This window comes from Alligator mississippiensis, chromosome 3 (assembly GCF_030867095.1).
Source record: "Alligator mississippiensis isolate rAllMis1 chromosome 3, rAllMis1, whole genome shotgun sequence".
Classification (NCBI taxonomy): Eukaryota; Metazoa; Chordata; order Crocodylia; family Alligatoridae; genus Alligator; species Alligator mississippiensis.
The window spans coordinates 103,263,272-103,289,583 of record NC_081826.1 but is presented as its reverse complement, the minus strand read 5'-3'; the positions used below and the strand labels follow the sequence as shown (position 1 = coordinate 103,289,583).

General features: G+C 41.8%; 1 protein-coding gene across 6 annotated transcripts in view; it reads right to left on the bottom strand.

Annotated features, from left to right (window-relative positions):
* CCDC102B (coiled-coil domain containing 102B) overlaps positions 1–25,273 on the bottom strand; it is a 411,063-nt gene extending 385,790 nt beyond the window's left edge. The window contains exons 1-2 of one of the 6 annotated variants that reach the window (XM_014606758.3): positions 25,169–25,273; positions 12,507–12,606 (exon numbers count right to left, since the gene is read on the bottom strand). The gene's annotated coding sequence lies outside the window, so the exon portion shown is untranslated. Of the gene's footprint in view, positions 1–4,915; positions 4,992–12,506; positions 12,851–25,168 lie in introns of those variants that run through there. The other 5 variants (XM_019490626.2, XM_019490620.2, XM_019490624.2 and 2 more) reach the window with 5 other exon arrangements.
* Between the last annotated feature and the right edge of the window lie 1,039 nt (positions 25,274–26,312).

Here is a 26,312-nt window from a genome sequence, read left to right as displayed (position 1 = left end):
CTAAAATATGACCTTTATAAAAACTGGGGTTCATAAAAAGAAAGTTCAGTTTTAGCAGGTCTTCAGACCATGAGTGTTGTTCTGTCATTCTGAATGAAAGTTTTGAAGCAGCAGAGGACTGGATAAACTGTTCCACAGTCATTTGGGAAGTTATGTAGGATATATATGCTTGAAAACAAAAGCAGACAACAAAAAGACTGAACCTAGGACTCTGAACTACATGTGCGATTTATTAAAGCCCCAGGGAAATAAAGAGAGTAGGGATAAGTAGAATGCAGAGAAACAGAGATGTAGATAGGACCATTTAGCCCTTTCCCTGGCTCTGTTGCAGGTACGGATTACCCAAGATCAGGACTCTTCAGCTAAGACCAGACATTCAAGCCCAAGGTGGATGCACTCTAATTATAGAGCTATACTCAAAATGATCTAGATTAGGTTGAGACAGAACTGGACAAATGCTGTTCAGCTCAGGGGACAAGGGTTGAGCCTGCCTGAACAGGCTGCAGCAGCAGCCGAGCAGCTGGCCACCCCTGAATGGCCAGCAGGGCACCTCTCCCCAGCCAGCCCCAACTGCTCCCTCCACCAGCTGGCAGCACCAGCAGCTGGGGGGAGAGAGTGGAGGGAAATGGAGCCTCTCTACCCCATGGACCCAGCCCTGCCCCAACCAAGACCCAACTGTGCAAGCTTGCAGGCACAGGATAGGACTGCATGGCAGACAGGCTCTATTTCCCCAGGCTTCTGACTACAGCTGGGAAAATGGAGCCTCTGGCCTGTGACCACAAGCTTGTGGGAGAGGAAGGGGGAAGGATCTGCACAGCAGAAAGGCTTGGTTTCTCCAGCTACAGCAGGTTCCTGAGCGTCTCTGTCACGCAGACCTGGCCTACGTAGCTGCCAGGAGAGACCCCAGACTCCCATCCCTCACACCACCCCCACGTGCGTGGGACTCGGGTGGGGCAGAGACAGAAATTCCCCTCCTTCCACTCCCTCCCTACAGACAGGCTGTACTCAGGACTGGGATCAGAAGCTGTTACTGACTCGGGTCAGGGAGAGCCAAGAGGGCAGGGCAGGCTGAGCACTTGGGCAGAGCACAGGAGCTCTGCCCAAGGCTAGAGCACAGACCTGGACAATGCTGCCTGGGATAGCAGTGATCTCATGCTAAGTTAACCTTTTATAGGATCTGGCACAGATGTTCGATAAAACGCTCTAATAGAAAGGGACGACGAGGGACATATGCAGTTGGGATGGGCTTCACCTGTCCCCCAAAGCTAAGCGTGTGTTTTCTATTAGATTGGCGGATCTCCTCCGGCGGACTTTAAACTAAACACTTCGGGGGGAGGGGAAGATGAAGGCGGGGGAAGCTGTGGACCACCAAACCATGTGGCATCCACAAGGACAGCCCAGCCTGAAGAAGAAGAACATTGGGAACCTGCAAGCCATGGGACGGCCAGCAGTACAGCACAGGTAAGCAATAAGAAGGTAAGAAATAAGGGGCCCCTTGGGATTCGGAGCTGGGGGGCAGCAAAGGCACCAGTCATGGGGCTCAAGTGCCTATATACTAATGCTAGGAGCATGGGGAACAAGCAGGATGAACTAGCGCTCCTGCTTGCAGAAAACACCTATGACTTAGTAGGGCTAACAGAAACCTGGTGGAATTCGTCCCACGACTGGACGGTACATATTGAAGGTTATAGGCTGTACAGAAAGGACAGGGTGGGGAAGAAAGGGGGAGGGGTTGCGCTCTATGTCAATGAGCAATATACATTGATCCTCATCAAGACGGAATCAAAGGATGAGGAAGTAGAAGGATTGTGGGTTAGGTTACATGGGGGGCAAGGAGAAAGGGATTTGGTGGTAGGGGTCTGCTACAGACCCCCACACCAAGGGGAAGAACTAGATTCGGGGCTCCTGAGGCAGCTCTCGGAGACCATAAAAGCTAAGGAGGCGGTAGTCATGGGGGACCTAAACTACCCAGACATCTGCTGGGAGATGCAGATAGCAAAGCCCAACCATTCACGCAGGTTCCTATCCTGTGTACAGGACCTCCACCTGACACAGGAGGTACACAGTCCCACTAGGGGGAATGCCGTACTGGATCTGGTATTGGCAACGAGGGATGATATGGTAGGGGACCTACAGATTGGTGGCCATCTCGAGGTCAATGATCACCTAATAATAGAATTCTTCATAAGACGTTGAGTGGGTAAGGTAACTAGTAGGGTGAAAGTGCTAGACTTTAGGAAAGCTGATTTCAATTAACTCAGGCGATTTGTCAAGGATGCACTGCAGAGTAGGAGTTTTGAAGTGATGGGAGACCAAGAAGGGTGGCTGTGCCTTAAGGAAATGATCATTCGGGCACAAACGGAGACGATCCCGATGCGAGGAAAAAGAGGGAAAGGGGCCAGGAGGCTTCCTTGGCTGACCAGAGAAATCCAGGGCAGCCTACGGGCCAAAAGGGGGGCACATAAAAAGTGGAAACAGGGAGAGATCACCAAAGAGGAGTATACCTCCTCTGCTTGTGCTTGTAGGGAGGCAGTTAGATGGGCCAAAGCTACCATGGAGCTAAGGATGGCATCCCAAGTAAAGGATAACAAGAAATTGTTTTTCAGATATATAGGGAGTAAAAGGAAGGCCCAGGGAGGAATAGGATCCCTACTAAATGGGCAGAAGCAATTGGTGATGGACAGGGGGGACAAGGCTGAACTCCTCAACGAGTTCTTTGCCTCACTGTTCCTAAGTAAGGGGCAAGACAAGTCTCTCACTGGGATTGTAGAGAAGCAGCAGCAAGGCACCAGACTACCATGCATAGACCCTGAGATGGTGCAGAGTCACTTGGAGGAACTGGATGCCTTTAAGTTGGCAGGCCCAGATAAGCTCCATCCGAGGGTACTGAAGGCACTGGCCAACGTCATTGCACAGCCACTGGCGGGAATATTTGAATGCTTGTGGCGCACGGGCCAAGTCCTGGAGGACTGGAAAAGGGCCAATGTGGTCCCCATTTTCAAGAAGGGGAGGAAGGAGGACCCGGGCAACTATAGGCCAGTCAGTCTCACCTCCATCCTTGGCAAAGTCTTTGAAAAAATTATCAAGGCCCACATTTGTGAGAGTCCGGCAGGACAAATTATCCTGAGGGGAAACTAGCACGGGTTCATAGCAGGCAGATCATGCCTAACTAATCTAGTCTCTTTTTATGACCAGGTTACAAAACGCCTGAACACAAGAGTTGGGGTGGATGTCATATACTTAGACTTCAGGAAGGCCTTTGATACGGTATCCCACCCCATACTGGTGAACAAGTTAAGAGGCTGTAACTTGGATGATTATACAGTCCGGTGGGCGGCAAATTGGCTAGAGGGTCGCACCCAGAGAGTCGTGGTGGATGGGTCGGGCTCGACATGGAAGTGTGTGGGCAGTGGGGTCCCGCAGGGCTCGGTCCTTAGACCGATACTCTTTAATGTCTTCATCAGCGACTTAGACGAGGGAGTGAAGTGTACTCTGTCCAAGTTTGCAGAAGACACAAAAATGTGGGGAGAAGTGGACAAGCCGGAGGGCAGCGAACAGCTGCAAGCAGACCTGGACAGGTTGGACAAGTGGGCAGAAAACAACAGAATGCGATTCAACAAGGAGAAATGCAAAGTGCTGCACCTTGGGAGGAAAAATGTCCAGCATACCTACTGCCTAGGAAATGACCTGCTGGGTGGCACAGAAGCGGAAAGAGATCTTGGAGTCCTAGTGGACTCCAAGATGAACATGAGTCGGCAGTATGACGAAGCCATCAGAAAAGCTAATGGCACTTTATCATACATCAGCAGATGCATGATGAATAGATCCAAAGAGGTGATACTTCCCCTCTATCAGGTGCTGGTCAGACTGCAGTTGGAGTACTGCGTGCAATTCTGGGCACCGCACTTCAAGAGGGATGCGGATAACATGGAGAGGGCCCAGAGAAGGGCCACTCGTATGGTTAAGGGCCTGCAGGCCAAGCCCTACGAGGAGAGACTAAAGAACCTGGACCTTTTCAGCCTCCGCAAGAGAAGGTTGAGAGGCGGCCTTGTGGCTGCCTATAAGTTCATCACGGGGGCACAGAAAGGAATTGGTGAGGTTTTATTCACCAAGGCGCCCCCGGGGGTTACAAGAAATAATGGCCACAAGCTAGCAGAGAGCAGATTTAGACTGGACAGAAGAACTTCTTCACAGTTCGAGTGGCCAAGGTCTGGAACGGGCTCCCAAGGGAGGTGGTGTTCTCCCCTACCTTGGGGGTCTTCAAGAGGAGGTTAGATAGGCATCTAACTGGGGTCGTCTAGACCCAGCACTCTTTCCTGCCTATGCAGGTGGTCAGACTCGATGATCTATTGAGGTCCCTTCCGACCCTAACATCTATGAATCTATGAATCTATGAAGAGCTTTAATCTAATACCTCATCCCTCAAGGATTAATTAGGTGTAAGTAATCATTTTTAAAGTGCTCCAAGAGCCATGAACTTCTGCTCAGTTATGGCTTTACAGCACTTTCTGCCTGCTTAAGTGGGATAGGTTTAACGTTCATAGTTAGCCTTAAAAACCACATAGCATTATCGTGCTCCTTGAATGAGAAGGGACCAGCGCATCATTAAAGTTTTATGAATTAATATGCATTTTACTTTCTTTTATCTTAATAATAGTCTTCATTTTCTGTGACTTTCAAAACATGGTTGAAGAACTCAACAAAATGGTTTTTACAGTATGTCAAAGGGATGGCAACATTTCAGAGCAAATGTCATGTATCTAAATGAAGATTTACACATGATGAGCCCAGCTAGAGATGAATTGTGTAGAATAAGTCCTAGGGGTACAGCACGAATCTGAGAAACCTAGCTTTTGGGTTTTGTTTTTTTTAAACACAGGATTTTTCAGAAGTTTAAAAATATTTGTCTACTTACTAGTTGCCTCCAGTTATAGAAAGCTTGAGCTGCTACCAGTTACAGATCTGGAAACAGATTTTTTCTTAAACAATCTAGACAACAGAGAAGAGGGAAGAATAAAATATGCCAACAGAATATTGGTTTTCCTTTCCCAACCTACTACATTTCTATCCCACAAACCATTGTAAAGTAATGCTACTTAACCTTTTTAGACTCAAGGCACCCCTCATTAGAGTCAAGGGATCCCTTGGAAAATCCCAATTTTTAGAACTTTTGCTCATTTCTTGAATAAGGAGAAATCATACAGCTATTTTTCTGTTGCAAAGAACTCAGACCACAACAAGTCAGAATGGTTTTTGATACTATTGATTCCTATCTGAAATCTCTGGGTTTATCTTATAAAATGTTTGTAGATGTTTCTACTCCCAAAATTGCAAATACTGCATGACTCCCTTAAAATGATCTCATAGCACCCTAGTTAAGGACAACTGATCTAGAGTACAGTCTAGCTTTACAGTAGACTAGATTAACAGGCTCCCAAGCAAAAGGAAAATCTATAGAAGAGGACTTTGATGAACATGATCACCCAAACTGAGCAAAGTTGTAGGAAGTATCCTTCACTCATCTCCCTAACTAACCCCACAGACCCCGGGGAGCTACAGTGGTCAGGTGTGTACCTCTTCTGTATCTCCATTTTCTCACCATCTATCTTTCCACCTCCTGGCTACTTGACTACTTTGGAGCTTTCCATAAGGTCCAGAGATAAAGGCAGGCTCTGAAGGCAGGTGGCCACTTTTTCTGCATGGGCAGGTCAGGATCTACATAAAGAAGCCTCTTACAGCACAAAGGAAGCTAGGTCCATAGATTAGATTCCATGACTTTAAAAAGCATTATTTCTGAAATAGCTAAATATGCTGGTGACTACCAAAAATTGTGACAATAAAGACAACCAGAGTGAATTTAACAGTTTGAATCTACAGGCTTCTGACTCAGGCATCCCATGCATGAAAGTGTTAGAAGATAATAATTGGGACCCAAGAATAAAGATTAGGTTTGCACTCCTCACTAAAACATGGCACAACAGAAGATACAGAAGGAGCATGAGGAACCTTTAAATGTATTGTCCCTTATCCTTTCCCAGAATCTAGCTCATGAATAATGGTATTTCAAAACAAGATTGACAAATTCAACTATAACAGGCTCTTTTTTAGGAGAATGAGGTACTTCTCTTCAGAACATGTCATGCTTCCATTTAGCTAGAAAGATGACTCCTAAGCAATTGGGAAGTCCCTCCTCTTGAAAAAGCTAACCCACTTTATCTCCATATCCCAAAAGGGGAGAGAACACCAAGATCAAGAATTACAAATTACAAATACCTGATCTTGATTATAAGTGGAATGCAAGACAACAGTGTGCTCTTATTGGAAAAAAGCCAACAGCATAGAGAGTAATTTTAATAGGAATGTGATTCTTCTGCTCTCTTCAGCACTGGTGAGACCTCACCTGGAGTACAGTGTCTGGTTTGGGCCCTACACTTCATACACCATGTGAACAGTTTAGAAAGAGTTCTTTGCAGATCAACAAAATAATTGGAGGCTTATAAAGTAAGACTTATGAGGAAAGGCTGAAAGAACTAGGGTTATTTATTCTAGAAAACAGAAGAGTGAGAGGGGATTTGATATCAGTTTTCAAATCCCTGAAGGGCAATTATAGAGAGCCTAGAGATAGGCATTTCTTTATAGTCACGGGGGATAGGACTAGGAGCAATGGCCTCAAGCTGCAGCAGGAGAAATTTAGATTGGAGATTAGGAGGAACTTTCTGATTATGAGGGTGGTCAAGAATTGGAATAGGCTACCTAGAGATATTGTGCCCTTTCCATCCTCGGCAATTTAAGAGCAGGTGGGATGGACACTTGGCTGGGATGGTTTAATAGGGAATGATCCTGCCTTGGACAGGGGCTGGACTAGATTAACTTGTGAGGTCCCTTCCAGCTCTACTTTCATATGAAATCACGATTTCTTGCATGTTATTACATATTTCCACTATTTCCAATTACAAGTCCATAAAACTTCCTTCTAACTTTACACTTTCAGAAATAATTCCATTCTATGAAAACACTGATTTATTGTAGCAACAAATTCATTTCACTCTGTTCTTGAATATATGCTTTCCATGCTGTACTAGGGCCCATCCATATAGATTTAGGGGAAAACAGAAATCTAAAGACCTAGATAACTTTATAGCAGAGGTATAAGAACTGAGAAAATGACAGGATTTCTTATTTAATAAAATCCTGTAGAACTTTAGAGTAGGATTGCTGGTCATATTTATCCATTTATCTATTCCATTTTATTGACACATTTATGACTGATAAATGTGTGTAAAACCCATTAACAGAAGTTATATATGTGGGTCTGTTGGGTAAGCAGTTGAAGTTGACTACTTAATTTTCATCAGTACAGTTAAAAATTACAAGGAAGTCAGACTTGTAAAAAACCTCCTGATAAACAAATTATTGTGTGTTTTATTTGGAAGGCAACTAATTAAAGTATCCAATAGAGCTGGAATCCATTTTTTCCAATGTAAGTTTTCTGTTCTTAAAAAAAAAGAGCCTGATGATTTCCCCCCCTCCAACCTCCTCCAGAGCCTGCCTGCCTGAGCTGCGCAGGCCCAATGCTTCCCTCCGTGGCTGTGGCGCCCCCTGGGACTGCCCGAGCCAGGTGCCTGCAAGTGGGTGCCGCCTGGAGGGGGGGCCACTGCTGCTGTGGAGGGAAGCATTGGCCCCACTGTCGCCCAGGGACCGCTCTACCCACCGGCAGCTCGCCCTCCCCACCCCGCCACCAGAGAGGCAGGTAAGTGCATGGGTGTGTGCACAACATGGCGGTTTACTTGGCCCTAAATTGAAGCGGTGTTTTTAAAAACTCACTGCTTCAATTTAGGGCTCCTGTTTCATCTACACATGCCGTTACTGATGAAATTCCAAGGGGCTGTCACTCGCTCCACCAGAGTGAGAATGGCCTTTTCTTTTGGCTTAGGGTTTATATAACCTTGCTCCTCCTCAGCAGGCCATTACCTAATTAGCTGCCTGCTGCTTATTATGTGGAGCTATCAAGCCTTCCAACTCTGTTGTCCTAGCTCCATTCTCAGTAACAGGGCTTGGCCCTATTACACTGGGAACCACTGAGATGTATTTTATTGCCTTGTTCAATAACTAATAAACTTTGTAACATTGCAATTTAGTTATTTTATTATATAAAATGCATGTGGGCTGGTCTAAGGTGTCTAATTCTATACATTAATGTTTCCACATGATGTTATTAGTAATTTGAATTAAGGTCTAATCTCACACAATTAAAAAAATGTATTTCTCTTTTTATAAGTAACCTTTTTGCAAGATTGCCTTAAAATTCATCTAATCTCTTACAGTACTTCCTGTTGCTAAATTAAACTACAGAGCCAAATTTTTGAAGGTATAAATCAGTGCAACTTGACTGTTTACACCTGCAAGGAAGTTGGTCTAATATTTTCCTGGATTACAGTGGATGATACAAAGAATATCTTAAAAGACCATTTTGCAGGGGGGAGGAGGGATGGCAAATGGTATTCCTAAAGTCCAAAAAAGTATTTTCCCTGAGACAGACCTTGAACATCCAACATTGTCCATTTAGCTACTGCTGTGGAAAAAGCTAACTAATACCCTCGTAAAACAATGGTGCAGAGACTGCATACGTCTATTACAGAAAACAAGAAAAATGTTGAGACCACAGAAATTATACTCTGAAGAAATGCCAGATGTGATAATTCAATGCTAATGAATATCTGTAAATGTTTTAAATGCTTACATGGTTTAATGCCTGTTTAAATGACGTTCTCTATTTAACTTACACACATATACTCCATAGTTGGCCAGACATTCAAAGAGCAAGCAACTCTTTCCCTCCAATACTTTTTTCACTGTCATTTTTAATAAGCTGTATACTGGATGGACTTATTCTAAAAGATATGGCCCAATAATTAACAACATACATTTTTTGGAATTTCAGTTTGTTGGTTAATTCATCAAGTGTTGTTTTAGTATCTTGCAAAATTCTTAACATATGTAAGTTTGACATTTATTATAAGGTCTTTGAAATATGATACATTGTACTCAAAGGCTCAAAATTAAATATGGATGCAAATATTTATATACACAAGTGTTGTCACTTACAGCTCATAAGGTCAAAACACAACATTTAAGCACAGCAGCTTTAACTATCATCTACAATACGATAATGACTTTTCAAAATATTTTGTTCCATTATAAACTTTTACAACATATCGACAATAACTTTCCCAGCTGTATGACTAACAAAGCTGCAAGAGAAACTAGGTACTGCAACAAGAGTGCTTTGGCTTGTGTACGGTTCACCAGCTACCTGTGGCTTAATTTTGGCCGACTAATTTTTTTTTCCAATTTTTTTTATGGGCTCATCTAGGGAAGCCAGATGCAATGTTGCTTCCTGGAGTAACTAGGATAACCAATCTCTATGACCAAGTGATAGATATTTTCAAGATATACTGACCACACTTTATCAGAGGGCCAGTATAAACTTGAGGTCTGAACATGGAACTGGCTCCCAGAACTTTATAGGTTCTAATCCCCTCTGCAACAGAGAAAAATTATAAAATTGAAATCCTCAGGGTTTGGATAGGTTCAATAGTTTGTCCACTACTTGGTAGGTGAAAATTTACTTATCACTGATGTATCAGGCAAACCTATTAAGCTTCAGGCTGTTTAAATAAACCATTTCTACTATTATGGTTTCAATGTCAGGTAATCAATATTTGGCAGGTTTTTAAAAGGAACACATGCTATATATTTTTGCACAGGATCACAGTCATCCCCTGACATGCAACTACACAATTCATTCAGCATCTCTCTGAGTTTTGCTTGCAGCAAGTTTTTTTTTCCCTAAACCTAATCAAGTGATTTTTGGACACTTAGGGTCAGATCCATTCTATTTTTTCACTGTTTAACCATAGTCTTAGTCCATCTTGCTTAGAACCCCTAACTTTTGTAATGCATCTTCCTCTTAATTGTAATACTATATGACAAAAAGCAGCAAAGATGACATGGACCAAATTACCTTTCATGTTAATTAATGTTTTAGGGACTTGAGAATTGTGGACAGGATCATACTTAGAAACTTAATAGGTAGAATAGAATCTAGTGTAGAAAGTGCATGGTTCAAAATAAGATTTCCAAATTGCCTTAAAAAATTGTCCTTCCTTAACAAGTATCCACCAATATCTTGCAAGAAAAAGCTTGGAGACTTTTCCTTTTTAAAGGAAAAGAAATACTGTTTCACAGAAGGCATCAAAATAATACCAGCATGATTAGAATGACAGGATGATTTATTGTAGCTATGACTTTCTCAGCACAGTTACATCAAAAGAAAAACACTGAATTTTTCTTTGCAAACTATAAGCCGGGACAGGAGGAGAATTGCTATAATATTAGAAATATTTTATAAGATTATGATGCAAGTGTCATTTATACCAATTAAAATTGCTACTGACATTTCTAACCTTAATATATATGTATTTACATGTTTAGATGGAGACTTGGAATGTTTTCATTTTCCGCCAGAGTTGGATTGAGGGGGCCTCCCATCTTGAAAGTTTGATTGATTGCTCTTTCTCATCTTGAAATATATCTTCTTCATGAGGACACTCTGGGTTAATGTTTCAAGTCAACAGGAGATCCCAATGGATCTTCCAAATGTTTATGCATACTCATCTTTTAACAAGGCCTCCGAGGTCTGGGAAAGGATTTTGCAATCTGCATTACTGAGTGGTAGGGGCCAGGCCATTCTGCAAAACTAATTTACACTAAGGCTGCTTTACTTCACTCTTGCTATTGCAAAGGAGCCTTGAAGTAAGTGCAAGTAAGCATCAAGCTCTATGAATATTGTCAAAACCTATGCAATTCAGTGTTTTTCTTAATTACATAGATCTGGGAAGCTGGTAGGCCCATAAGAATTGTAACTAGTGTTGAGTCCTTTTACTCCTCTACAGCCATGAAATTCTCAAGTTTTAAAGTCTCACAACTTTTGAAGAATTAGGGTTAGCAACACTATTTAAAAACAGAGAACTGTGAGTCAGTATACCCAGGTATCAGTCTCCTTTTTTCATTGATTTACTTTACAAACTTTTGCAACTTGTTTGTTGTCTTTCTAAACCCCTTTGACTGCAATATAGACATGCCTGAGAGTCAGCACAGGTGGGTCCCAGGCCTGCTACTTTCATCAATTGGCTCTGCAACCTTTGGCAAGTTGTTTGCAACACAAAATCATATTTTCTACTTTGCCAAAACCGTATATGTATTTCAGACACTCCCTTGACTGTAATGTAACATAGTTTTGCTGCAGCCAGGTTTAAATTAGCTACTTCAGGTACTAGTAGCAGCCTAGGCACAGAAACAGAGAACACAGAACAGACTGCAGAACTCACAGCCAGTCTATGCTAAGCTAGGTTTCATGCTAGCCCAGGCATCTTTACCAGACCACCCACAGGTAGACCAACTGCCTGTGAGTTCTTCAGTCTAAGGGTATCACCTCTGGATAAAAGAATAAGTAAATAAAATATTGTAGTGCTAAACATCAGGGAAAGTGTAGACATTACAGTTTTACTGGTATAAATGATCAGAAATGGGTCCATACCTGAAACACAGCAGAAGTTTGGCGCACAAGCTTATTTAAAAATGGCAGAATCCAGCCTAAGATTTGCCTCCCTCACCAAAAGGTGAATGTGTGTTTTGTTTGCTACAGATCTAAACTATGCTGCTTACAGAAAACTGCATAACTCGGATCAATTCTGCCTCAGACTTTTTGAGTGTTTGTACCTAGCCTATATGTCAAAAGGAGTCAGTATCATTAGCTGTATTTTACAGATGTGGAAACTGTAGAACAGGGAGAAATGCCCAGGATCACCCAGCAGCCTAGCAGCAGCATAATCAAGGTCTACTACCAGTTCCAATTTTCCTTTTTGTACTCTGCTACCCAACGCTGCAGGCTACAGTTGTCATGCCATAATGCATGAAGTAACTAAGAAATGCAATCTCATCTTTAAAAGAATCCTTTTCCTAATTCAAAGAACCAGATGTGATACAATATGACCTTATATAAAAATAAAAGCAACAAAGTTCTTGTTAACCTATTGCCTTTTTCTGTCATGAGATGAACTAGATTCAGATTTTGTATATTCCTAATACTTTCATTTCAAAAGCAGGAAAACAGGACCCTAATTGTAATCACTTTCAGGAAAATGGGAATTTGAAATACAGATGGTTTCTCTAGCACTCATTATGTATATACAAGTGTTTTTCATATGACATAGCAGAAATCTGCAACTAAATTAACTAGAAAAGTAAAATGTTACATTCCCATAACAGTCTGTATTCCCTTTTTGTAGCCACTAATTTAATCAGTTAATAGAATATGGTCTCTTTCCATTTCAGATAATCCTATTCATTGAAAAAGTGTACTCCTTTCTCCTCCTCCCCCTCCCCCCAAAAAACCCTGATTTAATTTATTTTAACACTAATTCCCTGTGAGACCAAAAGCCTACCTCAGCAATGGAGACTGATGTCATTTCAGTAATGTGCAGAGCAGGTTTAGTAATTTTGCATGAAATTCTTCATTTCCTGATTGATGCTCATTAGGATCATCTGGAAAGTCAACCATATGAGTAATCTAGTCAATTCATTCCATAGACAGTGAATCCATTTAAGAAAATTAAGTTAACTTTTCTTTTAACTACAGTAATGTTTACTTGCACAGGTATTTAACCTGCCTAGTCCAGAAAATACCAAATACCTCCTGATGAATAGCAAGAGTTACTTGGACACAATTCTGTTTCCACTGAAGTTTGTAACAAAAATGACAGCAGAGAACAGACCTTGTACTACCCAAGTAAAATGTGCAGAACAGAACAGTTTGCACTGGTTAATGTTAGTTCATTTTTTCTGGCTTCTCTCCTCCCCTTTTCTTCCACCTCCACCCCCCTTTTTTAAAAAAATGTCATCATGCTTACAGACCCTGCTGGCTATCTAGAAGGATTTTTAAAAAAGTACCAAGGCATTTAATTCATGTAGGTGAGTTGATTAAACCCTATTTATAAGCCCAAGGGTGCAGATACGTGACTCAGTATCTTTTTCAGTTCATGCAGAGGTACAAGTGTTGTTTCGAGGTAAAAGAAAGTTTGAAATACTTTTGCCCAACAGTGGTTTTACATAGATAACTTACATGTCTAATCTCTAGCTTAATGTCAACACTTAAGTATCAAAAAGATTTAAAAGTAACACAGTCCATAACGTGCTGCTCAAACTCTTCCAGCAGATCAGCCATTACACACACACCTATTACCTTGGTTGCATATATAATTCTTGAGAGTGGAATAGCATAATGTTGAGGTACCTTGCATGGTTCCAGAGAAAAGGTTCAAGCCTTGCTAAATACTGCCGCCAGTCAATCAAACTGTAAAAGCCGGCTTGGTTATTTGGGCTGGAAATCAACTGGATGCGACTGCTAGCCACTTGGCTTCTTGTGTGTTGTCTGTCAAGAAAGCTGAAATGCCTTAATTACACTAACCCAGTGGGGTCTCTAGGTTCAGACAGAAGCCAAGAGTTACCTTTGTACATGCATCCTCTGCCATCTTTCTATATTCATTAAGAACCCATTACACACCCTGCAACAAAAGGAATATCATGAAGTCTTGGAATAATGAGATATAAATTGTTTGCAAGAGAGAGACCTGCCTTTGCTTGTGTCACTTATAATTAACCATGGGTGGGAGGGGGGTTGTTAATTTGTTTTTGTTTTTTTTTTAATTACAAGCATTATGTAGAAAAAAAGTCACTTGTAACAGAAATCAAAGAACAAAGGAAAGCTAAAAGATGAGGTCAGCTGCTTATGTTCATCCAACAAACTTGTTATTGAATTTACGCTAATTCTTATATTATCTGAAGCACAGAAGAATTTGTAAACCCACATGTATTAAATAAACTTCTGTCAAGCCATTTAGGCTTGAAGACTTACCATGGTGCCTGATTTTTTAGCGTGGGTTTCCCCTCCCCCCTAGTTTTGTTTTAATAAAGGGAGTTAGTCCTATAAGTTGCTGAGCCTCCTTTAAAAGAAGTACCTAAATTGACATGAGCAGCACTTGTTTTATGTTAGCTAAACAAGTAAATTCAGAATTTAAAACAAACAGACCCCTTCCAGTATTATTCTTGTCACATAAGTAACTTTTTACCTTTTTTGGGGTGCCATTCGTTTAGCTTCTTGAAAATGATAAAACAGTATCATTTGATACTAAACTGGTTTTCTTTATTATAATAACATTATTTTAATTTCTGGTTATTTCTACTAGAACATGTGTGTTGTTATTACCACGTGGAGGAAGTTTATGCTTCAGGGAAGTGTTTCACTGAACTACTCTTAAAATCCTAGATTTTGCTTTTCTTCAGTCTAAAGTTTAAATTTTCATCTGAGAAGTATTCTGGCAGCGTCCTATATTTACTTAAAAATGTTAGAAAAACCCACATTGCACTCTGGTCATAATCCTCTGACTTTTACCCACCCAAACAGTGACCTACTTTCAACAATTATTTTATATGAACTCAAAACAAAATGAGTCACCCCAGCATTTTTCAGGGCTTCACAACATTTCCCTCAAAAAACCCCTATAACAGAACTGTGGAATCTGAAACAAATTCACTCCCAACAATATGCCTACTTCCCATGTAAACCTGTTGTGCTTTCCATTTGTCACTGTAGCATCCAAGTACCTAAAAAGACAAATACTGCCCAAATCATTAAAAGCAGAAATGTAAAAGCCTTCCACATGTCTCAAGTGTTTTTCTACAGGCTGGAAAGGAAGAGTAATTTCTTTTTTTATTTATAGTTTTGGTCATTCATGTTCATTACCCAGATTATTAACTGCCCTGTACAGCTGTTCTTTCTATTCATGGGAATAGAAAAATATTACCAAATCAGAATGGTGGCATTTGGCATTTTATACCAACTTTGCTTAGATGCAAATGTATAAGGCCATAGAGAACTATGCCTTCAGTGTGTACAAGAGTGTATTACTGAGATACAGCTAAATTTATAATAAATAGATAAATAGATAGATAAATATTCTGAATTCATAACTATTCAAGAAGGAACATACAACAACTCTCTCTCCGTCCCTCTCCCCGGCCTCTAAAAGTTAGGGCTTTGTTACTTGTTAACAATAGGTGGCTCCTGAAGCTCTTAACCACTTGACTGTCCACACAATATGTGAAACTAGTTGTAAGCAACCTTTAGGCGGTTACACCACTCCAGAGAAGGTTTATTTCACTTCTGTATTACCCAACTCATGTTACACTAATGTGGGGTTGCTTTAGGCTACATGTTAGTGTAAACACTCCCTGCACGCTGACCCAGATTGGGCCCACTCTCCACCTGCCCACCCAATTGGGCCTCCATCCTTCGCAACCCCCACTTCCTCACCAGCCCAGATCAGGCCCACTGCCTCTCACCACCAGCCCCTGCCAGCCTGAATCAGGTCACTGCCTCCCCCACTCCATCAGACTCCCAGCTCTCCACTCTACCTCCCCCCCCCCACCCCGGTCCCTCACCATCCTACCCTTTTCAGCTCCCTTTTATCTGCTGGCTCCCAGGGGAGCAGGCAGGGAAGGGGAACCTGCCTGCTTAGCCACTGCTGATGCTTCTACCACTCCCTGGTCTGAGTGGCCACAATTAAGCTGGAGGACACAAGGGGTGCAGGTGAGCTATCAGGCTGAGTGGCAGGGGTGGAGGGTTATCCAGGGGCAGGGAGGGTAAAGGGAGCCCTGAGGGCCAGAGGGCAAGGGGGAAGCCTGGAATGGGAAGGGAGGGAAAGAGAGTGGAGATTTTCATACTATTCATTCCCCAAGGCCCCTGCTGGTCTGAATGTGCGACTGCTCCAAACTGGAACTAACACTAACACCAATCAACATTTGAGCAGCTCACAGGGCAACGTGCAACAAGGTCCTTAAGTTTTCAAGAAAGTACTTCTTAATGGTACACCTCTATCTCTGGTACCTTTATAGCACCAAACAGTGTGTTATTTTGATACAGTTATACTGATATATTTCTTCCAGCTATGCTAAGACAGCAAACAAATGTCACCCTTATCACACCAGAAAAAATTAGGGGAGCACAGAACATGAACAAACAGTGGTGATGCATAGGGGGTGCACAGGGGTGCATGTGCAATCCCTGAGAGCGCCACTGCACCCCCTCACAGCCAGCACTCATGGCTTAGGCGATGGGCAGGCAGGAGCACTGGTGGCCTCCCTGAAAGTGCCAGCCGGGGGGTGGGTGCTCCAGGAGAAGCGTCGCTGGCACTACTGGGTCAGTGAGCACAACTGGCAGGGAATTGGCCACAGGGGGACCCCCTCCAGTGGGTACAATTGGCCACGGTGGGGACACCCCCAGTCTCTCACTGCCTGCTGGGGCGGGGGGGGTGGCAAGTGCACCCTGACTCAGGAGGCACCAGTCATGCATGTGAACAAACAGGCATCCTTTTCACTTGTCACATCCCAAATGCCCAAATATGGTTACCTCACAATTCACTGTAACTGTCTGTTGTGCCTTATTGCAGAGGACACCTGCTCACTTATCATACAATCCCTGCAGCCCAGGGCTGCTCATATTTTTCCAACTGCACCAGAAGGGATTCCAGGGTGTATGTTTCATGATGCAGAACAAGGTAACCCCATGGGGATCCCCTGGTTAGGGCCAGGAACCCAGGGCCACTGTCCTGTATGACTAGATCAATGAAGACCTAGGAGCAACAGGAGCCTGATCCTGAGAGACAACATCTGTACCTGCCAAGCAACCGGATAATCTGTGCTGAGATGCATCCCAGCACAATCGATTCCACAACAAAAACAACATATGTTTGCAGCTTAGATATTACCTGATTACACTTGGTCCCTTACACTACCTTAAAATTTATCAAGGATTCTTTTTAGAGAGTATTTAATCAGTTAAGTAAGTTAAGAAAGCTGACTGTACTTTAAAGATACCTTACTAAGGGTGCAACTAAGGATCTGAGGGAGTTGGGTGATGTGATTGCAAAGCCACTAGCCATCAGGACACGTCCTTGATGACTGGAAAAGGGCAAACATAGTAGCCATATTTAAAAAAGGGAAAAAAGAGGATCCAGGAAACAATCCCTGGAAAAATCACAGAGCAACCCTCAAGAAAACCATTTCTAAGGAACAGTCAGCTTGGATTCACCAGGGGCAAGTCATGTCTGACCAACCTGACTGCCTTCTATGATAAAATGACTGGCTTTGTGGATGTGGCGAGACTGATGGATGTGGTGTACCTTGATTTTAGCAAGGCTTTTAATACAGTCTCCCACAACATTTTTGCAGGCAAACTAAGGAAGTATGGGATGAATGAATGGACTTTAATGTGGATAGAATACTGGCTGAAGCATTGGGCTTAGAGAGTAGTAATCAATGGCTCAATGTCTACTTGACAGCCAGTATCAAGTAGAGTGCTCCAAGTGTTGGGCTTGGGGCCAGTTTTGTTCAAAGTCTTCATCAATGACGTGGAACATGGCATAGAGTGCACCCTCAGCAAGTTTGCAAATGACACCAAGGTGGGAGGGGCGGGGGAGTAGTTAGATACGCTGGAATGTACAACTAGGATTCAGAGTGACCTGGACAAACTGGAGGATTGGGCCAAAAGGAATCTCATGAGGTTCAGCAAGGACAAGTGCAAAGTCCTGCACTTAGAACGGAACAATCCTATGCACTAGTACAGGCTGGGGACTGACTGGCTAGGAAGGAGCTCTACAGAAAAGGAACTGGGGGTTACAGTGGACAATAAGCTGCATATGAGGCAGCATTGTGCCCTTGTTGCCAAGAAGGTTAACAGCATACTGGGTTGTATTGGTAAGTGTGACGCCAGTAGGTTGAGGGAAGTGATTATTCCACTCTATTCAGCACTGGTGAGGCCACATCTGGAGTACTGTGTTCAGTTTTGGGGCCCCTCACTACAGAAAGGATTGGAGAGTGTCCAGTGAAGGGCAACAGAAATAGTGAGGGGGCTGGGGCACATGACTGATGAGGATGGGCTGAAGAAGCTGGGCTTATTTAGTCTAAAGAAGAGAAGACTAAAGTGGGATTTAATAGCAACCTTCAACTACCTGAAGGGGGTGTTCAAAATAGGATGGAGCCAGACTGTTTAAGTGGTGGCAGAAGACAGAACAAGAAGCAAGGGTCTTAAGTTGCAGCAAGGGAAATTTGGGTTGCATATTAGGAAGCATATTCTCACTAGAAGGGTAGTAAAATGGGATCCTATGATCCCTGCTGACTTCCTGCCCCTGGGACAGTGGGCTGGATTTAATGATCTTCCAAGGTCCCTACCAGCCCGCATGTCTATGAAATCTATGAAAACACTGGAACAGGTTACCCAGAGAAGTGGCGCAATCTCCATCCTTGGAGGTTTTCAAGACCCAGATAGACAAAGCTTTGGCTGTGACGATCTAGTTGGGGAAGTTCCCACTTTGGGCAGGGGGTTGCACTAGATGACCTTCTAAGGTCCTTTCCAATCCTAATTTTCTATGATTCTAAGTATGCGTTCATATCAGCTAGGGTTACTTACTAGAAAGCAGATGTGAAATCACCTAACAAACATGTTAATGACTCCCACTTTCAAGCAGTCCCTACTTTGAAAGTAATTCATGTAGAGATAACATAGGTACTATTTCATGGTAACAATAGTACAATAAAGACTTGCACTATAGACATCTTCGTTCTCCAACTTCATTCAAAAATCCTAATTCTTAGAACTACTGTCTTCAGACTATGCCTTTTGATGAAGCCAATAATGGAAACAGATATACTGAACAGTAAAAATGTGGTAACACTAACTTAAAGAAGCAATTTCATGGCAACATTTCTAAACAGTTTAACAGGGACTTCATATTTTCTAACTGTGCACCATACCTAGAAAACATTTCACTAAAGACTAGAAGAGTTGGTCCTTGCCACATCCTGAATATGGTTTATATGCCAATATCAAGAGCCTGATACATTGGAAACTATTCTTTATAAAAGCAGCAGCTATGACAAGCCCCTAAAGGTCTTATTACACATTAATTTTAGGTGGCTCAAAGAACATTTAACTCCTTGGCTTGTCCACACATTAGGCTATATAAACTAGTTTTTAGAACCCTTTCGGTGTCTTAAAGTTATGCTACTCCAAGGCAATTTTCTCTCTGGCCTAGGCTACCCAGCTTGTGTTCCATGAATGTGTAGCCAATTTCTAGAGACAAGGTGCCTAAGATTCAGTCTGCCAGCATCACAGGATGCAGTGTCCCCCTCCCCCAGTCTCCTGTTCTGTGTGGACAAGCTTTCGACCTGTTGAACTCTACTACCCAGTGGATGATATTGGCACCAAGGCAACTTCCCCTCCTGCCCCTAGGGGTGTGACCTGGGCACCTCACAGGGGCATAGACTGATCTGGGAGGGAGGGAGGGTGGGCCAGAGGTGGGAACTGAGCTAGCTGGAGCTACTCAATCTCAACTCCAATATATTAAAATTGGAGACTTTCTCTATTTTATTTACTCTTTATATTTCTTTTAAAATTGTATTTTTTTTTTACTTTTTTTTATTTTATCCTTTAGTGGCTTCAGTGACAGGCTGACTTCATTTCACCACCCAGCCCCCACCACCATTTCCACCCATTACCTCTCCACCTCCCATTTCACTACGCAGTCCCCATTCTTAATTCTCCCCCTTCCAGCCTCACGCTCCCACCCCATCTCTTCAACCTGCTTCCACCTAACAGCAGGGATAGAAGGCTGTCCTGGCTAACCAGCCCTCCAGTGGCAAGTCATAGATGTGCAAGTCAGGGACAGTCAGAGAAGGTTTTCAGGCTGTATGTGCAGCTACTCTAAATTCAAGCTAACACTAACACCGATCAACTTTTCAGACGTTTAAAGAGTAACGTGTAACAAAACCCTTATATACTTAAACTAGTTAGGGCATATGCCTAATCTCATTGGCGATGTGTAAGGGGTACATGCATAGGGGGTGCACCCCCTGAGATCAGCCGTGCACACCCTGGAAGGACCAGCTGCAAAACCAGAAGTGCCGGTGGAAGTGCACTTCTGGTTTCGCCACTGGCTCGGTGATTGGCCACTGTTCCCACCCCCCCCCCCCGGTTGGCAATCAGATTCTGGGGGAACCCCCGCAGTTGGCAATCTGGTGCCTCCCCAGACTTGGGAGGCACCAGTCGTCCATGTCTGATCTCAATTCTAGCTCCTGCAACAATCCTTTCCTTTCAGTGCTATAGTCTGTGTCCAGCATACTCTCCCCTTTCTGCCTTACCACATTTCTTTCTCATCTGGAGAAAAGAATATGTTTTGTTCCTCCCTGGCATCAGATTATTTGTTCATTTAACTTCAGGCCACATTACAGATTTTTCACACATACTGTCACAGCATCCCAGGATACTTTGCACCTCCCCTATTAACCCCCCTCACAACATGAGCAGGCTAGCCTTGACCCAAGCTGTCTGCTCCAGCCAAGCAGGGAGGTGTGCTCTAGTGCCCCCGGCTTCTGGCTTGGGCCACTGCAGGCATGTGGCTGCATTTCTGGAATCAGATTTGAATGTCTGTTCACTTACTTATTGGTTCAATCTATGTAATTTAGACTGACCTGCAAAGACCGAATAGATTCGGCCTCAGGCTTTTTGACCATCTGTATTTAGCCTCAGAGATACCAGCCGGTATTTTCCAAGACCAGCCTTCCTACTGATCCTGCTAGGGACTTGGACTCCTCCAAAGCCTGATCCTCCAAAGCTTGAGAAATTCCAAGGACCTTTGCCACCCCACAGATAGCCTTTAAAATACCTTCAAGAAAGTCCCTGCACCAGTATAGTCCCCATTCCTCAAGCGTCTCAGAATCCTCTAGAAATTTCTATCCTGGCATGGAAAGCTAATATTCTCTAGCTAATGGGCCATTTCACTCAGATTTCTATGCTATTGTGCAGTTTTTCCCATTACAAGCAAACAATAACTTGGGTCCCTTTCCAAGAGTGGCCCTTTTTTATCTGCAGTTGGGAGTGGCAACCATCAGGGTCCCAGAACACAGTGGCAAGAGATAGTTAACAGTTTCTCCTACTCTTTTTTCCCCTTAACTATGCATTCCTCATTTTCTTTGGCTGAACTAAGTCAAAATCATAACGATATATACAGAAAGCACAACAATTTATAAAGTGATAAAAGAGATATAAATAGATACAGCACAACATGGGTTTTTCAATGAGACCACGCATGCCACATCAGTACAACTGCAAAAAAAATCTGTGAAACACCCCACAAACCCTCTCCCCACCAAGATTTGGTGGGTTCATGATAGTCCCACAGAAAGTGACTAGATTAATTGCATGAGTAAGGACACAAGTTGGAGTCTTTCTGCACATTTTTTCTTTATGTGTTTCAGGCAGAAGAGAAGCTGACATACTTTTAGCCAACAATAACATTTAGAAAAATGATAGAAAAGGTTTACAAGTCAACTGGAAAAGATACAGTAACACATAAGCAGTAAGGAATTATCCAGCCAATTCCTTCCTTGCAGAATTATTGGAGGTAAGCAAAGTTATTGGAGTTAAACCAGGCTGAATTTGGCACAAGAATCCTTGCTCTTCTATTACTTTGACTGATATAAAATCAAGACTAGGTCTGATGAATTTAATGCAGTTAAGTAAGAGAAAAGAATTGGGTACAATGCCTTCAGGGAGGTCTTTTCACAACAGATCTATCAATGAATCAATGAAAGATTATTGCATTGACCATAACAGGTGGTGGAAAGTTCTGCACAAAAATATCTGGCTCCAGGCCACTTTTCCTAATGATTGTGGCATGTTAGGAAAATATTTCCTATCATTTCACCTGTCTTCTACATGCAGCACAAGAAATGAATGCTAGTATTATGTGATCACAAAGTTTTAATGTTGAATCATGTCCATTAAATCTTATTCATTGTGCTGCAAAAAAAAAAGAATGTACAATAGATTAAAAATCTTAGGAGCAGGGCATGAAGAGAGTCAATTATGTTCTGTAATGAGGCTGGACTCAAGCATTTCACCATTAATAATACCATTTAAGAGCACATTTATCTATCTGTATGTGGATTAAGGTAACTGAGCCTCCTAGTAGGGTTAGAACAGGGGTCAGCAACCTACACTCATAGATCTGGCTAACAGAGCAGGGGGCTTCAGCAGTAGAGGGCTCAGCAGCACCACACTGCACTGTGCCACAGCCGTGCACTTCACCCATGGCATGTCTCAGCTTGGTCGTAGAGGGAAGTGGTAGTAGGAGCATCTGGGTACTAGCACTGGTCCAGCTTTACCAAGAGCTGGGTCTTTCCACAACCAAATAATGTTTGCAACCCCTGGCTTAGAACAATATGGAAAAACCTAAGAGCAGTAAGGATTTCCTATTACAGGATATGCAGTTAGGTCAAGGGATCAATTAAACCCTTATAAATTTATAGTGGCAGTGTTATATTGGTATTGCTATTTAAAGTATTCAGTGAAACAGAAATTGCTGGGCTAGGGAAGGAAGCAAGTAAAAGCAAAGGACATGAACCAGAGGCCAAGATAATGAAGGAAGAATGAGGCTTAAAACTTAAAGAAATAATGACATCAGAAGATAAAACCTTAAATTTCTATGTATCCATTTCTATGGATCCTTCTTGAAAAAGTGTGCACGTGTCTGCATGTTTAAATTTTGAAGGACCTGCCCAGATTCTTCTGTTCTTTTTAACCACTTTTCCATAACATATATAGTTTCAAGTAAAGATAGTAAAATACATCTCTGCTACCATCATAGAAATTTTCCTCTACAGAATGGATATATACCCAGCAGGTTTAACTTAAACCAGGCATATGCAGATTTATGGTTAGGTAAGTCATGTTGTTTAGTCCACTCTGTGGACCATTTTATATAGAAGTAATCATGGCAGTGTCAGTCAGAAAGGTGTCACAGCTCTGCTGTTAATCAGAGCTGAGAGAAAAAAAGTGAAAACAAAAAATAAAAACTCAAACCACAGCTCTCTCTAACCATACAGCTAGCAGAGGTACATAACTGCCTGTTCCCCCCCCCCCCCCTCCCAATATGAATCTTTTAGCATATAGCTCCCTCTTCTGGTGCTGGGAAAATTCAAGTTTGTTTTGTTTGTTTTTGTTTTTAATCTAGTCGGTTAAAATAAATGAAACCAAATTCAACATATTCACAAAATGAAGTCTACAAATTACAGGACAGCCTGTTTATAAAGAGATATGAAAGGATCCAATGATTTATAACAGACTTTTTTTTGTCAAGTCCTTCTGTCACTATTATTAAATTGTACTAACCTGCCAGCTGTTTTTCATTTATTTCTAGTGATCAATAACCATTTTATTCAGGAAAAGGGGCAAGTATAAAATGCAATATTTAAATGGAAGAGGATACATGCTTGTTGCAGTAGTTCTACTGGACAACTCAAAGAAAAACAGAAAATATAGGAACCATGAAACAAGATTGTACTAGAATATTTTTTGTGGAGAGCAGCTGCCATTAAAAACTTGCTATTGGCCAGCAGTGCTTTACAACCACCTCTGAAACTTCTGTGTGGCAACAGTCTCACTGTGACCTCTGTGTGCAACAAAAGTAGGGCAGGTTTCTTGCTGTGTTATGTGAAATGCTGAAGAATACATGCAGGTCTTAACAATAATGACTAATCAATTTACTAATCTGATTATTCAACTAGCAGATTAGGATAAACAAGATGGAGCCTTTGAGTCTTTTAATTTATTCTGATTTACAAAAATCAATAGCAATGCTTTGATTGTACTAGCAGCTGGATTAGGGCCCATGTATGTTGATAAATCATTTCTTTTACAAATCTGAAATTAAGAGCATAACTTTTTTATATTTTTAAGGGAAATATCAGGCTGAATTTAACAAATGCAAAAAAAGCAAGCAAGATTAGGTTCAAGGACTGAAATGTCATGCCTAAACTCCTACAGAATTCAATGGAATGTTTGAGTGCATGAGACAGAATTGGCCCAATTAATAATACTTAGCTTTTATATAATGTTTTGCATCTTCAGTGCACTGGCAAATAATTGCAGCAGAAATCTATGAAGATGCAAAATAAACAATATTCTGACATGCTTAACAGAACAAGGCTGATTTATAGAAACACTGATGATGTGGGGAACTGTAATGAAATTAGTGAGAATGGAAAGACAGGTCATTACTATTTTTAAAAAAAGAACAAAAACTCTGTTATAACTATTTGCTATGTGTTTATTAGACTGTTCTACATCATTTGGTGAATTTGGAGCTCTGGCTAGGGATAGGTCTACATATTCCACATATTCACATTCCATCTGGGAATCCACCCCTTCAAAGAGTGGACAAATTATATATCTTTCTGTAGTGCCAGCCTATTACATTACACTTGTGCAATAAAACTAAGCAAAAGACTAACACTGTTTTTTCCCTTAGTCCATAATCATGCCTGCACTCAAGTATTTTTCAGAAGGAAATTAAGATAACTATCACTATCTACATTGTTGAAATTAGAAATTCTTTCTGACCACAAAACTTCCTGCTAACAATAACAGAAATTTATGAGCACGGCAGCAAAACTCAAACAATACTATACTCCAGAGACAAAGTTCTGTACAGTACAGTATGAGGTTGTGGAAAATGACCAAAACATCACCACCTCTTCCTATTGCAATAGAAAATAAAGCAAGTTTTGATTCTTTTATACATACACGTATACACACCAAGACAGTAGAAGCTTTCAAATAATACATATTTACACTCATTTTTCAGAAGTTATCATCACTTATAAAAATCTAAAGCACTTAACATATTCTGAAGATTTTAAAATCTTCCCTGATTAGTCTAGATAAGCAAACACTATATCTAAGTAGTCAAAGTATAGTTTACATATCTGGATAAACTTTACCGAGCGGAGGCAAATTGGAAAGGAAAGGAAAGGAAAGTTCAAACTAGTTGTGTACTCAAAAATTACATTTCTTTTCAGACATATTATCTTTTCAGGTGGTATGCACATCTGCTGTTCTACAGCTTCACCCTGGGTATGACAACAACTTCTATCCCAACAGGAACATTAAAAAATTAAATCATAAACTCGCAAGCATATTAAATCCCCTTACCCTCAGGCTTGCTGGGCTGCTCTCGCTTCTCAGTGTTACAGACATATGTGTAAACAACAGAATTTCCTGCATCCTTTTCTCATCTGCAGAGCACTGGGGTCTTGGCCAACAGGATTATTCGCAGCATTAAGGCCATTCCACAGTAACTTGAAAAACAATTCCCATTGGTCAGGATTTATCAAAACTAATGCCACAACATTTTTTTTAAATACAGGTCATTCACTCAAAATTAAAACTGTGCTTATTATTGTTTACTAAACATTGCTTCTCTTTGTGTTTCTAACCCTTCTTTCATTGTCGGTTATAAATTATGACCCCAATTTGTTCAAAGATTTCAGAATATTCTAATCTAAGTGTACCATTGACTTCAATGATTCATTTCAGAATTAGCATCTTCAAATGAAACAAGGCCACTTATTTATTTTGGTGTCTTTCAGATTTAAAAAAGAATAACCTTGGGGATGGAAAAAATCCCTCTTACATTTTTGTATAGCAGTGTTTGTGAACCCCCATGCCCCACATATCCACCACCTGCCCCACACAGTGGGGGGCTGGGGTGTGAGGGGCACTGGGTTGGGACTGGCCATTAATGTTTACAAATGGGTCCTGATACAAAAAAAGGTTGAGAACCACTGCTGTATAGTACTAGCACACCTTGGGTTTTCCTGTGACAAACAAACTACTTATTAAGGCTGCAAAACAACAAAGACTTGTGATATACTACATCAGTAGTAATCAACCTCCAGGCCATTGGCCAGACCTGGCTCATGAGGTCATGTCATGCAGCCCATGAATCTCCCCATGGGTCCAAGAATTTGGTGGCAGAGGAGCAGTGGCAGCATTAATTGCTGCTCCCCTGTTGCCAAATTTCTGGAACCTCTAAGCACTGGTGGAGTTGGAACTCTTAGGGGCATAAAGTCAGACATGTATGTGATGTAACAGGTCATGAGTCTCTTGAGAAACTTAATATTTGAAGTTTTTAATTTAAAAAGAAAACTCCACACATGCACCCTGAAAAATCCCATGATTTCAGGGCCTAGGTTGTGCCATAATTCAATAACTTTGTTATAAAGCCTAAAACCCCTAGCCTAAAACTCCCTAACCACAGATTTAGGATCCATTCTTGTATGTCATGTAATAAGAC